The 18,139-nt window shown below is 39.5% G+C and overlaps 1 protein-coding gene and 1 pseudogene across 2 annotated transcripts in view; one reads left to right on the forward strand and one right to left on the reverse strand.

The window, feature by feature from the left end:
• Positions 1–7,435: 7,435 nt before the first annotated feature.
• LOC131520069 (coiled-coil domain-containing protein 127-like) lies at positions 7,436–8,502 on the reverse strand (annotated as a pseudogene).
• CLEC4D (C-type lectin domain family 4 member D) overlaps positions 8,190–18,139 on the forward strand; it is a 31,453-nt gene continuing 21,503 nt past the window's right edge. The window contains exons 1-2 of one of the 2 annotated variants that reach the window (XM_058743808.1): positions 8,190–8,315; positions 12,150–12,206. The gene's annotated coding sequence lies outside the window, so the exon portion shown is untranslated. Of the gene's footprint in view, positions 8,316–12,149; positions 12,207–16,504; positions 16,912–18,139 lie in introns of those variants that run through there. The other variant, XM_058743810.1, reaches the window with a different exon arrangement.

The following is an 18,139-nucleotide window of genomic DNA, read 5'->3' on the forward strand; positions in this document are numbered from 1 at the left end:
CTTCATCTTAGCCAAAAGGCCGAGAAGTGATAGTGCCAGATTGTTTTCTTAACCATTATGTTTTTTTAAAGTTTTTTATGTTTTTTTAAGAGAGGGAGAATTCCAAGCAAGCTCCACACCATCAGCCTCAAAGCCTGATGTGGGACCCATACTCACAAACCACGAGATCATGACCTGAGCCAAAATCAAGAATTGGATGCTTACCCAACTGAGCCACCCAGACACCCCAATCATTACGTTTTGAATTTCTCTTAAAGAGCACTTTAAGTACTTTAAAAATTTTCCTGTACGTGCATTTTGGCTTTCTCTGATAAATTTTGAGATGTAATTTAGGTGTGTTTTTTTTTTTTTCCAAAAAAAAAAAAAAACCACCAAATTTTAATTGTGGCAAAATACATAGATAGAATTTAGTCACCTTAACAATTTTCAAGTGTACCATTCAGTCGTATTTAGTACATTCATATTGTTTTGTTTTGTTTTACACTACCACTACCAATCTTCAGAACTCCTTTTATCATCCAAAATTATAAGTTTATTTATTTATTTATTTTTTAATTTTTTTTTTAACGTTTATTTATTTTTGAGACAGAGAGAGACAGAGCATGAATGGGGGAGGGTCAGAGAGAGAGGGAGACACAGAATCTGAAACAGGCTCCAGGCTCTGAGCTATCAGCACAGAGCCCGATGCGGGGCTCGAACTCACGGACCGTGAGATCACGACCTGAGCCGAAGTCGGACGCTTAACCGACTGAGCCACCCAGGTGCCCCCAAAATTATAAGTTTATACTCATCAAACCATAACTCCCCATTCCTCCCATTTCTCAACCTTTGGCAACCACTATTCTACTTTTTGTCTCTATAAATTTCACTACTCTAGGTCCCTCACATAAGTTGAATCAGACAGTATTTGTCCTTTTGTGCCTGGTTTATTTCGCTTAGGATAATGGTCTCAAGCTTCATCCGTGTTGTAGCATGCGTCAGAATTTTCTTTTTTGAGGCTCAATAATATTCCATTGTATGCATATCCTACAATTTATCCATTCATCCACTGATGAACATTTTGGTTGTTTTTACTTTTTGATTATTATGAACATGGGTTCATATGAATATGGGTATGCAAATGTCTCTTAGAGACCTAGTTTCAATTCTTTTGCGTATATGCTCACAAGGCATAATAGGTGCATAATATGGTAATTCAATTGTTGATTTTTTGAGGAACTGCCATATTTTCCATAGCAGCTGCAATAATCTACATTCCCACCAGTAGTGCCCAAAGTTTCCAATTTTTCTGCATCCTTGACAACACTTATTATTTTCCATTTTTTTGGGTGTGTGTGTGTGTGTGTGTGTGTGTGTGTTTTGTTTCATTTTGTTTGTAGTAGCTGTCCTAATGGGTGTAAAGTGTCTCATTGTGGTATTCTTCTAATGGTTAGTGATGCTGAGTATCTTTCCATGTGCTTGTTGGCCATTTGTATATCTTTTTGGGAGAAATGTCTTCAAGTCCATTGCCATTAAAAAAATTTTTTTTTAATGTTTATTTTTTAGAGAGAGAGAGAGAGAGAGAGAGTGAGCAGGGGGAGGGGCAGAGAGAGAGGGAGACACAGAATCTGAATCAGGCTCCAGGCTCTGAGCTGTCAGCACAGAGCCTGACACGGGGCTTGAACTCACAAACAGTGAGATCACGTCCTGAGCTGAAGCTGGATGCTTGACTGACTGAGCCACCCAGGCACCCCAGCCGTTGCCCATTTTTAAATTGGGTTGTTTGTTTTTGTTATTCAGTTGTCGGAGTTATTTATATACAAATATATTAATCCACTTATCAGGTAAGTGATTTGCAAATATTTTCTCTCATTACATAGGTTGTCTTTTCACTGTGTTGATTATATCCTTTGATGTACAATAGTCTTAAATGTATGTATTTTTACTTCTGTCGTTTGTGCTTTCAGTGTCATGTGCCTGAAATTGTTGTCAAATACAAGTCCTACAGCTTTTCCCCTTTTATTCTGAGTTTGATGGTTTTAGCTCTAATGTTTAGGTCTTTCACTCATTTTGAGTAACTTTTGTGTGTGGTGCAAGGGTCCAACCTCATTCTTTTTTTAATTTTTAAATTTTTTATCGTTTAGTTATTTTAGAGAGAGAGAGAGCAGGAGAGGGGCAGAGAGAGAGAGGGAGACAGAGGATCCAAAGCAGGCTCCATTCTGAGCCAAAATCAGACACTTAATTGACTGGACCACCCAGTTGCCCCAACCTCATTCTTTTGCATGTGGATATCCAGTTTTCTAACATCAGTAGTTGAAAATTTTTTTTGTCCATTGGATGCTTTTGGCACCATTGTTGAAAATCATCTGACTATATATACAAGGACTTATTACTGGGTACTTTCAAAAATAGTTTGAAATTCTCTTACAAAGTTACACAGAATCCAGTAACTATATACTCCAAGCTATATGCTCAAATAAGTTGGAAACTTATGTGAAGAGAAAAACCTGCACATAACTGTCCATAGTAGTTTTGTTCATACTCACCCAGAACTAAAAGCAGCCAAGACAACCCCTCAGTATGCAATTGGATAAATGAACTATGGTACAGCCAGGTAATGGAATATTATTTAGAGCTGAAAAGAAATGAGCTATCAAGTTATTAGAGGGCGTGGAGAAAACGTAAAGTCATATTACTAAGTCAAAGAAGCCAATCATAAAAGACAGTGTACCTAAAAGACAATGCACTGACTTTGTATAGTGATTCCAACTATATGACATTCTGCAAAAGCAAAACTTTGAAGGGAGTAAATAGATCAGTGGTTGTCATGGTTTCAGAGGGGGCGGGAGGGATGAGTAAATGGAGCATTGAAGGGCAGTGAAACTATTATGTCTATTCTTGGTTGATACACATCATTATGCCTTTGTCAAAACATTATAGTGTAACACAAAGTGTGAACCCTAATATCAACTATGGACATTGATTGATAATAGTATGTCAATGTTGATTCATTGATTTTAATAAATGTACCACACTGGTGCGAAATGTTCATGGTGGGGAAGGCTGTGTGTATGTTTCCAGAGGGAATATGTGGTAACTGTATTTTCACTCAATGTAGCTGTGAAACTAAAACTATTTAAAAAATAATGTCTACTGAGTTATAAAAAAAATTTATTTAGAGAAGTAAAAAAAGAAGAGAAATTTACTTTAGAGAAGTAAAAAAAGAAGAGAATTCTTTGCGTGTGTGAATAAGAATGGCTTAACTGATTAATTGGATTGTTGAGATATTTGATCTCTCTGCTTATTTTTAGTGTGCTTAATGTGCCAGTTCAGAAAAATGTGCTAATACCTCCAGCTATAAATTTTGATTTACCCATTTCCCCCTCTACAACTGTCAGTTGTTCTTTCATATATTTTTAATCTCCCTCCACTATTATGATTAAATCTTCTTTTATCGTTCCTTTTAACAATATGTAATATTCTTCTTCTTCACTTATATTATTTTGCATTGAATTCTATTTTATTAGAACTTCAAATTGATACTCAAGCTTTCTTTTAGCTCATATTGCTTGAATCTTTTTTTTCTTTTATCTTTTTTTCTTTGTTTCATTTTTTATTTCATTTCATTGTTTCAGATTTTTTTCTTTTTCTGCTTGTTTTCTGTATGTCTCTTGTAGACAACAGCCTTTGGTCCAGCTAGGTTTCTTTTTTTGTTTTGTTTTCTGGTCTCTGTTTTTTTTTTTTTTAAATAGTAAGTTTAACCCATTCCCATTTATTGTGATTATTTTATACACATCATTGTCATCTTATTCCATATTTTCAGCGTACTCTGTTTCCATTTTATTTCTTTTTAACAATTGCTTCCTGCTTTTCATTAGATTAATCAAACTGTTTTCTTATTTTAAAAAGTTACGTTGTATTTTTGTCTTATGGTGGTGGGTACTCTTAATCTCAGATTCATACTTGTGATTATTGTGTTTACTAATTTGTTTTTATTTATTTATTTATTTTTAACGTTTATTTATTTTTGAGACAGAGAGAGACAGAGCATGAACGGGGGGAGGGACAGAGAGAGAGGGAGACACAGAATCGGAAGCAGGCTCCAGGCTCTGAGCCGTCAGCCCAGAGCCCCACGCGGGGCTCGAACTCACGGACCGCGAGATCGTGACCTGAGCCGAAGTCGGACGCTTAACTGACTGAGTCACCCAGGCGCCCCTGTGTTTACTAATTTCTTAGACATTGTATTGGGATAGACTGTATTATACTGTGAAAAACAGTTATACCAAAACAAAACAAACATGTTTCTTTCTCATGCTGCATATCAATTTCTAGTTGGCTAGGCTCTATCTGACACATGGAGCAGCCACGACGTGGAAAAATGGCAATGACCCTGGAGGAAAGAGTGCTCTGGAGGGTCTCTCATCAGTAGTACATACCTTGACCCAAAAGTGACACATGTCACATAATCCTGGCCAAATGAGCCACAAAGCTCTACTTCTCTTCAGTGACTAAAAAGGAAAATCGTCCCGTATGATCAGAAGACAGTAAACCTAGAATATTTGACAAGCATAAGTAATAACTAACACGCTTCTCAGTGTCTATCTCTACTTCTCCTAAAAGAGACAAGCAATGTTAGCACTTTTTTTTTTTTTTTTTTTAATGTTTATTTTTAAGAGAGAGACAGAGTGTGAATGGGGCAGGAGCAGAAAAAGAGGGACGCACAGAATCCAAAGCAGTCTCCAGGCTCCTAGCTGTCAGCACAGAGCCTGACACAGGGCTGGAACTAAACCCGGAGATCCTGACGCTTAACTGCTCCACTCAGGTGCCCTTTGGTTAGCACGTTCTTAGTTGCTTTTTTGTTTTTGTTTTTTTTTTTGCTTTTTACCTCTCTGTGCTCCATGTTGCTATGGTCTGGAATTAACTTTTAGACTGTTACAGAAATTCTTTTAAGAATTTCTTTGGTCTTAGGTTTTTCAAGACAACAATGAACTTCACTAAAGGCCTTGGGTCATTTTATAGAACAATACATTTTATTAAAATGTTTGATTCTCCTCTTTCCTATCTCCGGCAGCACTTGGCTGTATTTGTTCATATGTTTAAGGACCTCTTTGTATTTTCAGTGATAGATTTCTTGGGGTAGAATATTCTTATAATGTTCTTGTATGTAAAAGACCGTTTGGCTGGATATAAATGTTAGATTCCAAATACTTTTTTAATAGGTAAAAAAAATATATTATTCCACTGTCTTCTTGCACCCAGTGTTACTATTGAGAAAGATGAGGTAAATCAGATTTTTCTTTCTTTGTAGGAGATTTGTTCTTTTTCTCTGGACTCTTTTTTTTTTTTAATTTTTTAAAAATACTTATTTATTTTTGAGAGACAGAGTGAGACAAAGTGAGACTGGGGGAGGGGCAGAGAGAGAGGGAGACACAGGATTGGAAACAGGCTCCAGGCTCTGAGCTGTTAGTACAGAGCCTGATGCGGGGCTCGAACCCACAGACCGTGAGATCATGACCTGGGCTGAAGTCAGAAGCTCAACTGACTGAGCCACCCAGGCACCCCCCTCTGGACTCTTTTAAGATACTCCTTCTACCTTTGGTATTCTTAAGTTATGGTAATTTGTCTTAATATGTAATTTTATCTCTAGCTTTTGTTATGCTCTGAATCCTTTCAACAGCCAAAATTCTGTTCAAAATGATTCATCTTGTGACTTATTTTTCTTTTCATTAGTAAGAACTTCATTACCCAGAAGCTACATAACTCCATTACAGTTTTTCTCTTTTTGTGATGCTGGTGGCCACTGGTGGGGTATTCGATGACTAGATTCATTAATTCACTGGGTCCCAAAATGCTGATATTGTGATTGTATAATTTCCTTGTCATTTACCTGCTGGGATACTTTTAATAAGAGATTCTTCCTCTCAACTATTGTACCAGTAACATTTCATCTAAGAAACACAGGTTATATACTTGATTCTTTCAATTTACTTACTGATTATCAAACATTAGTGCATTTGTTCTCTGTAACTCTGGTAAGGTCGTTCAATTAATTCTTTTTTTTTACATTTTTTAAAATGTTTATTTATTTCTGAGACAGAGAGAGACAGAGCATGAGAGGGGGAGGGGCAGAGAGAGAGAGAGGGAGACACAGAATCCGAAGCAGGATCCAGGCTCTGAGCTGTCAGCACAGAACCTGACGCGGGGTTCAATCTCGCAAACCGTGAGATCATGACCTGAGCCGAAGTCGGTCACTCAACTGACTGAGCCACCCAGGTGCCCCTCAATTAATTCTTTTTTTTTTTTTTTTAATTTTTTTTTTCAGCATTTTTTATTTATTTTTGGGACAGAGAGAGACAGAGCATGAACGGGGGAGGGGCAGAGAGAGAGGGAGACACAGAATCGGAAACAGGCTCCAGGCTCCGAGCCATCAGCCCAGAGCCTGACGCGGGGCTCGAACTCACGGACCGCGAGATCGTGACCTGGCTGAAGTCGGACGCTTAACCGACTGCGCCACCCAGGCGCCCCTCAATTAATTCTTATAATGCCATTATAAACTCATGGATTTAAATATTGGATGGGTGGCAATACATTGGAATTCTTCTTTTTTATTATTTTTTGATTTATTAAAGATCAAATAATATTATTTTTGACCAGAGAAAGACTCTTCAAGTTGACTTCTGAGTATTTCAGACACAATCTTGGAAGTATTTGATAACTTCCTTGCTATTTGGAGTGATTTGAAGTTCATTCCAGATTCCTTCCCCCAGACATGAAGTCATCTGTTTTTATGAGAAACTTGGCTTTCTCTTAGTGGAAAATAGCATTTCAAGACTACAGTCACCATGTTAAGGATGGTCATTGTTCAGCTGGAAGAAGCTGATTTAAAATTTTTTAATTTTTAAAAATTAATATGTTATGGATATATACTTTAAAAAATTTTAAATGGTAAGTATTTTTTATTACATGTCATTGCTAATAAATAATGTGTGCTTACTAAATACAGACACAAGCCAAATCCCTACTGGATACAAGAAACACTTTCTTTCCCTTTGTTGAGAGACACCTTCACTGACATCATGAAACCTCGATAATATTACTATTTTCTGTTGTCATCATTAGGCAGTTCTGTCCATTACCTGAAGGCTTCTAAAAGTAATTCTAGGAGAGAGAAAAGTAATTTGAAGAGAAAACAGAATCTGTTTAGGGAGTGATAAAAACAAACAGAAAACGTTCAGTGAGGATCAATATTTATTTATTATTCATTTATTTATTTGGGGAGTGATAAAAACAGAAAACTGTCAGTGAGGATCAATGCTACATTTGACTTTCTTAAAAACAATCTTACCCTACAGCTAAGATATGAGGTCATACTGTTTGGCTTAATAAAATATTACAACTTAAAAACAATTATCCTAAGAAACTGAATCCTTAATCACTGAAGAAGGTCAAGGAAGAAACCCTGTGTCGGTCTCAGAGCATGGCAGGAGGAAATGAGCAAATGTGGATACCCACCCCCAACGCAGCGCCGAGGACTTCGACTTCACTCTTGCCCTACTTCTCTCGCCTGGCTTTCTCGACTCTCTTACCCTTGTTCAAGTTCAACAACCAGTTGCCACTATTTGAGATACAGCCACGTGAGTCTCCCATCCTGGTTTGTTGGTGTGCTAGGCATCGCCATAATATGTGTGGTGCTTCAGTATGTCGGGTGGGCCAGTTGGTCGGCACTAACGGGGTCAGTGGAGGCTCCGACCAGTAAGTCATCTATTTCCAGCCACCTGCCACCAGATGCGAGCAGGCTGCGGTACACGCCCTGTTTTTCCCTAGGAGTGTCAGACTCTTTGGGATGCCTGGGTGGCTTAGTGGTTAAATGTGTGACTTTGACTCAGGTCCATGATCTCAGTTCGTGGGTTCGAGCCCCACATCAGGCTCTGTGCTGACAGCTCAGAGCCTGGAGTCTGTGTCTACCCCTCTCTCTGCCCCTCCCCCATTTGTGCGCGCTCTCTCTCTCTCTCTCTCTCTCTCTCTCTCCCTCTCTGCCAGACTCTTTCGGCACAAACCTGGCCCTCTTTTGCCAGTTGTCTTCCCTTTCCAGGAAGCTCAGGTAGCACTGCTCAAGGGCTGCAACTATCTCTTTTCTTGCACAATCTGAACCAGTTCCTCTTTCAGAAGCTTCTCTTCTTCTACCCCTGAGGATGCAGGCTTCTTATTAACTTGTCGTTCTCGTTCTGCTCCTCTTCAAGTTCCACAGACCAGTGAGCGACTGCATGCCTGCTTTCTGAGATCACGGCGTGGTACTTGGCTTCAAGATCCCGATGGAAAGCGGTCATTCACTGACGGTACCCTTCTCTCTCTTTTTCTCTTTCTGGGATTACCTGGACCAAATCCAACGAAAAGCAGCCAATCCCAGCATTGGAACCAACAGGGCGTGATTTCATCTGCTTCCATTACCTCCATCAGCCCTGAAATTAGGCCAGATATTCCAGTCCGGGCGGGAGGGGGGGGGGGGTCATTTAAGTTATTCATTGAGATGAACCCTCGGGCCGGAGCGCCGGCCCTGGGTCCCTTTGCACCACTGTCCACGGGGTCCTGGATACATACTTTTAACTCAAATTCAGGACTGACCCTGCACTTTAAAATTGTGATGCAAATGTATTTTATTAGCATAACCATATTAATTCTTTCTTCACACCTTTGTCGCTTACACTAAACTTATCCAACAATAGTTGTGCTTAAATTGTTTTCAGAAAGCGATTTGTTTTTCATCCGTGTGACTGATTTTCTGTGACTCTGTACAAAGAGGCTATCGGCAAATGTAGGACCAAATACTTTTTTTTCTGGAGCATTTAAAAAAACTTTATTTTTATTTCCATAGTCTCTTTCCTCAAAAAATTAGTTTGTTAATTAATTAATTATTTAGAGAGAGCACAAGCAGGGAAGGGGCAGAGAGGGAGAGGAAGAGAGAGAATCCCAAGCAGGCTCCGCAATATCAGTGCAGAACCCGATGTGGGGCTGGAAACCACCAACGGTGAGATCACGACCTGAGCTGAAATCAAGAGTCAGACGCCCAACTGACTGAGCCACCCAAGCACCCCCCAAAATTACTTTAATACTGTAAAATTAAGCTTAGTAAGTAATTTAATTGAATTGGGATGTTCCTAGCGTTCTATATAGTCCTTTGTTCTTGTTGCCATATGTAGCCATTCAACTTGGGGCCAGTAAAAACCAAATCGGAGGCGTGGTCTCCAGGTGACCCATAGCTAGTGAAGTCTCCTTTATTCCCTGGGGAATGAATCGTTTCGGTTCCTATCTCCCATCTCTGTGCTGAAATTCACAGAGACTGTGTCAAGTTGAAGGGAGTTGATACAGTTGATACAGTAAACTGTGGCAAAGACGCTGGTGGTGCTTGGTGTTAAGTTTTTTGGGTCTTATTTGTGTGAAAAGCTGTGAAAATGGGATCTTTCTTGCCTCCGGAGTCAATATAATAGATATTAGATACCCGAGTGAGTGTGAAACTGAACCCTTAATGAGTGTTTTCTAAAATGCTAAGATCTTCACATGCATTATTTCATTTCAAAGTCACTTCTGTATGTACTTTCTACTATTAAGAAAAAAAAATAATGCCAAAGTGTTGATGTCTTGCCCAATAGGTCCAGCAAATTCCTGTCCATCTTCAGGCCTTAGCTCGAACACCAGTCTCCATAATTTTATGATGACTGCTATCTTAGACAGGTGCTCATCTGCTATCCTCTTTTATAGGAGGAAATAGAAGAGAAATGGTGTGAACTATGGAGTTAGCATATAAAAGTCCTGAAAACACTCCCTGGGGATGCTGAACTATCACATCTAGAACATTGTTTTCATAATTATTACAGTAAAAGAAAGGAGAGTCTTAGACTTCAATCTGTTATTTGGATGGGGGCTGAGGGTTTTAAATAAATCAAGATGATGAGAACTCATCAAGATGATTGGATGATTACGCGATTCTTTTAAGGCAGTGTGGTTTCTCTGAGTCATGTGTTTTCTTACTACAAGTGACGTTCAGAGTTGTGGAGAGTCTCTTGTTAATATCATTTGTTTTCTGAGAATACAGAAGGTGGCGAAAAGTAGAATACGGCTTCAGTTCCCCACATGGTCAATCTGGAATATAATGAACAGTGATACATTTCACTTCAAAGAAATCAGATCACGTGTGGGTGGGAGGAAGTGAACACATTTTAAAGATAGCTTTTTGCCTGCCTATCTGCAATATAAATGATCTAGTTGTCATGATCCCCTGCAATTTTAACTTAATTACTAAGATGATTGCTTGACTCTTCTTTGTGAATTTCCTGACCAAATCAGAACGGGCTAGGTTGGTTCTCTTTTTTTTTTTTTTTTTTTTTTTTTTTAGGTTGGTTCTTGAAACACTGCAACCATCAGTGGAGTTCAGAGCTGAGCTCACCAGGGTATCAGTGAGTTCTTACTGCTTGGGAAACTGATGGCCTAACCTGGGCCTTATGACCAAAACTTTGGTGGTTTGTTGAAGGCAGCTCTAAAGGATGCAGTTATCACCAGGTGTACCAAGAAAAAAGTGTTCACCATTCAAATTAATTTCAGAATGGTGTCTTATTCAACTTTAAGAGGAATGTATGGAAGAATCTCAGGACTCTTCTTTATGGGACCACCTGCATCGTGAATCTTCAGAGTGGGGTAATTATAGGATATGTAGGGTTTTTCCAACTAATTTTTGGTGGTACTTCTTTTTATTCATTTATTTATTTTATTTTTTAACTTGCATCCAAGTTCCTTAGCATGTAGTGCAATAATGATTTCAAGAATAGAGTCCAGCGATTCATCCCCTACATATAACACCCAGTGTTCATCCCAACAAGTGTCTTCCTTAATGCCCTTGTCCGTTTAGCCCATCCCTCCCCCCACAACCCCTCCAGCAACCCTCACTTTGTTCTCTATATTTAGGAGTCTCTTATGTCTTGCCCACCTCCTTGTTTTTATTTTTGCTTCCTTTCCCTTATGTTCATCTGTTTTGTATCTTAAATTCCACATATGAGTGAAGTGATATATTTGTCTTTCTCTGACTAATTTCGCTTAGCATAATACCCTCCAGTTCCATCCACGTAGTTGCAAATGGCAAGACTTCATTCTTTTTGATTACTGAGTAATACTCCATTGTGTGTGTGTGTGTGTGTGTGTATATATATATATATATATAAATATATATATATATATATATATATATATATATATATATATATAAATATATACCACATCTTCCTTATCCACTCACCTGTCAATGGACATTTGGGCTTTTTCCATACTTTGGCAATTGTCCGTAGTGCTGTTATAAACATTGGGGTGCATGTGCCCCTTCAAAACAGCACACCGGTATCCTTTGGATAAATTAATTTTTGGTGGTACTTCTAAGTAACTGCCACAATAGTATTTTGTGATCTGTTTGGCAAATACTCACATAGGCTGCAGCTCTTGGACGCTCAAGCTTGTATGGCAATACAGAATTTAATGTGTAATTCAGAAAACAAACAAGCGTTGTTGATACAAACTATGTCTAGCCTGTGCCTCATCTAATACTCATTCAGAAAACCTACGTTGCATGTTATGTGAACGTTTTCTCCTAGGGGGGTATAAAGTAGCCAAAAATCAGAGTTCCTGTTCTCGTACATATTATATTCGAATGGGATGAAACAGTAATTAAACAAATAAATACATCATGTATCATATGATAAGTGTTTTGGAGAAACATAAAAACGGGATGAAGAAATAGAGGGTAATGGAGGGATACTGATTTACATAGGTGCTTACTTAGGAAGCCTCTCTGTTAAAGTGACATTTGAGCGGCACCTTCAAGGAAGAAAAAAACTGAGCCAGGCAGACATCCGAGGGGAGGGTCCAGGCTAAGTCATGTTGAAAACAAAGACTCTAAATCTTGAGGATTGCTTCAAATAAAAGGCCACTGTGAGTGGATGTGTTTGCAGGGAGAAGGTCCCTGAGGTAGAGGGGCCAGATCATGTGATACTTTGTAGGCCATGATGAGGACTTTTAAACGTTATTCTCGGTGAGATAGAAAGCCATTGAAGGCTTTTGAGTTGAGGAATGACAAGATTTCAATTTACCGTTAATTTTTTTTTTTTTTTTTTAATTTTCCGGATATGAAGAGACCTGCAGCATAAGACTATTTCAGACAGGACACCAAGAGCTCATTTTTGGACATTGTAAGTACGAATTCCCTGTGAAGTTTTCAAGTACAGGTATCAGGACTTAATTCTATAAAATTAAGGCAATGCTCTGCCTTGCAAAAATAAGAACTCAATCTGTATTTCTGGAATGGATAAATAAGTAGATGAGTATTATTTCTCTCTTTATTTTTATTTTATTATTTTTATTATTTTTTTAATTTTTTTTTATTTCTCTCTTTAAAATACTAAAACTGATTTAAAATCATCAGTGCGCATGGCACTCCACTCAGGAAGAGAGAATGTTTAGGTCTACAAATTTTAGAATAAAAGGTATAATAGTTTTTTTTTTTTAATTTTTTTTAACGTTTACTTATTTTTGAGACAAAGCATGAACGGGGGAGGGTCAGCGAGAGAGCGAGATACAGAATCTGAAGCAGGCTCCAGGCTCTGAGCTGTCCGCACAGAGCCCGACGCGGGGCTCGAACTCACGGACCACGAGATCATGACCCGAGCTGAAGTCGGATGCTCAACCGACTGAGCCACCCAGGCACCCCTAATAGTTTTTAACAATGACTCTGCTCCTGGATAGAGATTATGAAATACAGTGATTCCAAGTGGAATAGTTTTTATGTTGAATTAGGTGACCCTTGATGGCAGTGACTATACTGTATAAATCTCTATACAGAGCCTGTCTTATAGCCAAAACCTAAAACTTTTTACTAAGTAAGTGAAATAAACATTTTCCCTAACTTGTGCTTTTGAATTTTTCAGAGAAACTTTTAGTATTCTCTAAAATAATCCCTGTTTTATTGGCTTTCCATGCATGAATGAAGCAATTTTTAAAATTTTTAAAATTTATTTTATTTTTAAGAGTTTCTTTAGTTATTTTGAGAGCAAGAGAGGGCATAAGCAGGGGCAGAGAGAGAGGGAGAGAGAGAATTTCAAGCAGGGGGCTTGATCTCACCAGCTGTGAGATCATGACCTGATCCAAGTCAAGAATCAGATGCTTAACCGACTGAGCCACCTGGCACCCTGAAGCAATTTTGTTTTTAAATGCAATTTTGGGGTTTTTTTGCCTTCTAAAATTGAGGTGTTTCTGTAATTTAGTTTGTACCTATGAGGTTTAAAAAAGGGGAATATTCGGGATGCAAATCACTGATTTTGTTCTTTGTTATCAAATACAAAACAGAATTTATAAGGAGAAAAGTGTAGCTTGATTAAACCAAGAATCCTTAGTTATTTAAACATTTTAATTGTCTTTTGTGCAAAGTGATCCAATCGAAAGATTTTGAGGTATCTATAACATAATGCCAGGGTGGGTACATGTAGGAAACAATGTGTTTTATTAAGATTTTTCTTTGTTTTCATATAATTTGGTGTTTATAGTTGTAATGTACAGGGTTTTTTTTTTAATTGAATTATAAAGATAAAATTAGACCACTCTCCAGTAAAATCCAATAAAATAAAATTGCCACACATTAAAGAGGTGTATGATCCAATGTTTAATTACTCCCTAAAAGATTTTATGTTGGGGGCACCTGGGTGGCTCAGTTGGTTGAGTGTCTAACTCTTGATTTCAGCTCTGGTCATGATCCCAGGGTCGTGGGGTTGAGTCCCATGTCGGCTTCCACACTGGGCATCAAGCCTGCTTAAGATTCTCTCTGCCATTCCCTCTACTGATTGAACACTCATTCTCTCTCTCTCTTTAAAAGAAAAAAAAAAAAAAGATTTTATGCTGTCTTTGTCCAACTGGCTAATAATACGGATGTGCAGGGGCTTAAGCTGAGCCTTTTCACTTGTCTTTTCTGGGACAGAAACGTATTCTAGATTCAGAATATGTAAATATGACATATGTGTTTATTGAATAATAAAAATAATTTTCTGCTTTATCATTTTTATGTAATTTTCTGCTCTATGAGTTTATATATTTTATAATCTCTATCTCCATGGCACTTGTGAAGTGGAAATGAAGTCAACCCGATTGTGGATAGGTATGGTAGCAGAGCCTTGGATGTGTTGAGGATGTTTTCCCAAAGCACTGTTTACTGTGACAATTACATCTCTGGACACAAATAAAAATTTTATTATTATTATTATTATTATTACTATTTTAAGTGTTTATTTATTGGGGCGCCTGGGTGGCTCAGTCGGTTAAGCGTCCGACTTCGGCTCAGGTCATGATCTCGCGGTCCGTGAGTTCAAGCCCCGTGTCAGGCTCTGTGCTGATGGCTCAGAGTCTGGAGCCTGTTTCAGATTCTGTGTCTCCCTCTCTCTCTGACCCTCCCCCATTCGTGCTCTGTCTCTCTCTGTCTCAAAAATAAATAAAGTTAAAAACAAAATAAATAAATGTTTATTTATTTATTTTGGGCGTGGAGGGACGGAGAGAGGGCGAGAGAGAGAATCTCAAGCATGCTCTGCATTGTCAACATGGAGCCTGACGTGAGGCTTGAACCCACGAACTGTGAGATCACGACCGGGCCCAAATCAAGAGTCTGACACTTAACTGACTGAGCCACCCAGGTGCCCCACAAATGCAAATTTTAATATTCCTTCATGCTCAGTTGCTTCTTGCTACTTTCAGCCCACCTAGCTGACCTTTTGGGATTTTGATACCTGACTTTGTCATAGAAAGATTAACCTTTCCCAGTCCACTTTCTGGCATCTCAAAAATCTGACTAGTATACACTACAGCCAAGTAAATAAGCGAACCGTAAGCTATGCATATTTTCTAAGACGATCTTTGGGCAATGGGAAACATGGAGGTGAAATGGGATGTTCAGGGCTATCCTCCTTAGCTCTCTGCTGTCTCTTTTCTTTTCGCATTTGTCCACCGAGAGCTTGGTAATCACGTTTGTGATTACCCAACTCTCTCTTCCTTTGTCTCTACTTGGTCTAGGCTGTACAATCCAAGTCTGTCTCAAGGATTCGGAGTATGAACTGTGAGACACATGGCCTGGTTTTAGGAATCAAACCTTGTTGACCGCAGAGCCCTAGGTTTAAGATCCGAATACGCTTGTGTCTGTGATCCCCCAAGCTACCTTGGTTCACACTTATGGAAACGTGGTTGTTCATCTCCTTGGATTCTGTGAAATGCATGAACAGCCATGTTATACACTTATTTTTCTCTGGGAGTTTTTAGTAGGATTCTTTCTATCATTGGCAAATGAAAAACCTTAATCTAATATACAGGTTATACAGACAATACAAAGTAGGAAAAGACCAATCTAGGAAGGATTAGAATGGAATATAAAAATATACAGTGGTTTGGGGGAATAGTTACAACCTGAAAATGGGAATTAAGTGTGTGTTACAGTCTGAAAGAAATAGAAGTGTAAGTGTCTAATGTCTGTTTCCAGTGGATTTCATCTTCCGGTGGTAGACCACAGCACTCATGGAAAGAAAAGTGGTTTTTACTGTTGGTCTAGGCGTATTCACTCATAACCACTTCTGGTTTACTCTGGCCTGTCTGACCTCCAAGAAGCACACTGCCCCAGATTAGTGCTTTTTTTTTTTTTTTTAAATTATTTATTTCCTGCTCTTTCTTTTCTTTTTTTTTAAAAATGTTTATTTATTACTGAGAGACAGAGCATGAGCAGGGGGAGAGCAGACACAGAATCTGAAGCAGGCTCCAGGCACAGAGCCTGACGTGGGGCTCGAACTCACAAACCGCGAGATCAGGACCTGAGCCGAAGTCAGACGCTTAACCGACTGAGCCACCCACGTGCCCCCAGATTAGTGCTCTTTACTTACTCCACCAAAGAGGAAGCTGCGGGTTCCCATTGAGTCATTGGATTGTTGCCGTTGTTTCCATCCTGTTTGCCCATGTTGGTTTCCTCATCATCATTGTTGGTGTACATCGTTCCTCTCTCTGCCTCTTGCGCACTCTTTTCTTCTCCTTCTTCTACTCCTCCTCCTCCTCCTCTTTCTTCTTCTTCTTCTCCTCCTCCTTCTTCTTTTATGATTCTCCTGTTTGATTTTCATACTAAACATGTCCTTATTTCTTGTTAGTCCTTTTAAAAAAATTTTAGTGTTTATTTATTTTTGAGAGAGAGAGAGAGAGAGAGAGAGAGAGACAGAGTATGAGCAGGGGAGGGGCAGAGAGAGAGAGGGAGACACAGAATCCGAAGCAGGCTCCAGGCTCTGAGCTGTCAGCACACAGCCCGATGCGGGGCTCGAACTCATGGACCGCAAGATCTTGACCTGAGCTGAAGTCGGACGCTCAACCGACTGAGCCACCCAGGCGCCCCCCCTTTTTTAAAAAAATTTTTTTTTTAACGCATCGACATTCACTTTCTATGTATACTACAGCTATGATCAAGTGCCCATGTTTTGTACAAGGGTCAACCCTAGTCAGTAAACTTTTACATGATCACCACTCTTTTGGGCCAAAAGATGGGCTAAGATTATGTTTCCTTCTCTATAGGTCCCATATCTTGATTCTGATTTGTTTAGAGGGGATTGCTCCTTTCACTAAGGTCAAATGGATTCTATTTGCTTAGATCCCATTAGGTATTTTATTTTATTTTTTTAATGTTTATTTATTTTGAGAATGAGAGAGAACAAGTGGGTACGCGAAAGCAGGGGAAGGACAGAGAGAGAGGAGAGAGAGAATCCCAAGCAGGATCCGTGCTGTCAGCGCAGAGCCCGATGTGGGGTGCCACCTCCGCAACCGTGAGATCATGACCTGAGCCAAAATCAAGAGTCAGACCCTCAGCTAACTGAGCCACTCAGCTGCCCCACCGTAAGTTATTTTGACTCAAGCTGCGTGTTAATTTGCTTCCTAATTGAACTCTAGCTTCTCATATAGCTCCCCCCGCTCCCAGCATGGCCAATTGCTTTTTCTTGGACAACCTATTTCTGTTATGCCCTTATTTTTCAACCCTTCTAATTAATGTGTCTCTTACACAGCACTCAGCTTTAATTTGGTTTTCTCAGTGCCCTTCTTCTGCTGCCCCATAGTGGACCCGTCCCTCTTCTCAGTAACCACCCGAGGACTTCCCTTGCTGACTCTCCTGGTTACAGCTACTGTTTCTTGTATACTGCGTCTTTCTCTTTGTTGCTGTGGGTGTGTCTCTTTGTCTGCAAACTTAAGTGTGCAAATCGCTGCACGTTTTTAAGTAAAAATAAATCTGCTTCTGAGACTCTGGTGCCCAGCCTGGCGGGTAGGAAATTCGGTCTCCGTCATGTTGGGCCTTCGTTCCCCCCACTGCAATTACAGGAAGATCCAAGAAGCTTATGTGTTGTCCAGTAAAAGAGAGAGGGACTCTTGATCTTCAGTGCATCTTCAGTGGGGTCACCAATTCTTGTCACAATGTTCCAGCCTGTGTGGGATCTGGGTGGTGGATGGCATCAGATTTTCTGTGACAACAGTCCAGTTTCTCTGGATGAACTCAACCGTTATTCTTCTCTCAGGTCTATCCACTTTGGAGATCTTTGTCAGGAGGCAGTGTCTAAGTTCTCAGGGTTACTGGAATTTGACAACTTTTGTTCATGTCAAAGTCTTTGAAAATCTTCCTAAGACTCTACCTCTTTATGTGCCCTTTAATTTTTTTTAATGTTTTGTTTATTTTTGAGACAGAGAGAGACAGAGCATAAGCAGGGGAGGGGCAGAGAGAGAGGGAGACACAGAATCCGAAGCAGGCTCCAGGCTCTGAGCTGTCAGCACACAGCCGGACGCGGGGCTTGAACTCACAGAACGCGAGATCATGACCTGAGCTGAGGTCGGCCCATTAACCTACTGAGCCACCCAGGTGCCCCTTTATGTGCCCTTTAGATTAATCACTCCAAGTATCACCATCTTCCGAAAAACAAAGGGGAAAAGGGATAGTGTTCGTTACGAGGAACTTTTTCTTTTTGGCCCCGTAGCACAAACCTTCCCTGAGGTGAGAAAACATAGGCCTGCTGACCGATGAAGGTATAATTTCATTTATTTCTAGCAAACCAGGTACAATGATAAGAAGTCACACCTC

Source organism: Neofelis nebulosa, chromosome 8 (assembly GCF_028018385.1).
Source record: "Neofelis nebulosa isolate mNeoNeb1 chromosome 8, mNeoNeb1.pri, whole genome shotgun sequence".
In the NCBI taxonomy this organism is placed as follows: domain Eukaryota; kingdom Metazoa; phylum Chordata; class Mammalia; order Carnivora; family Felidae; genus Neofelis; species Neofelis nebulosa.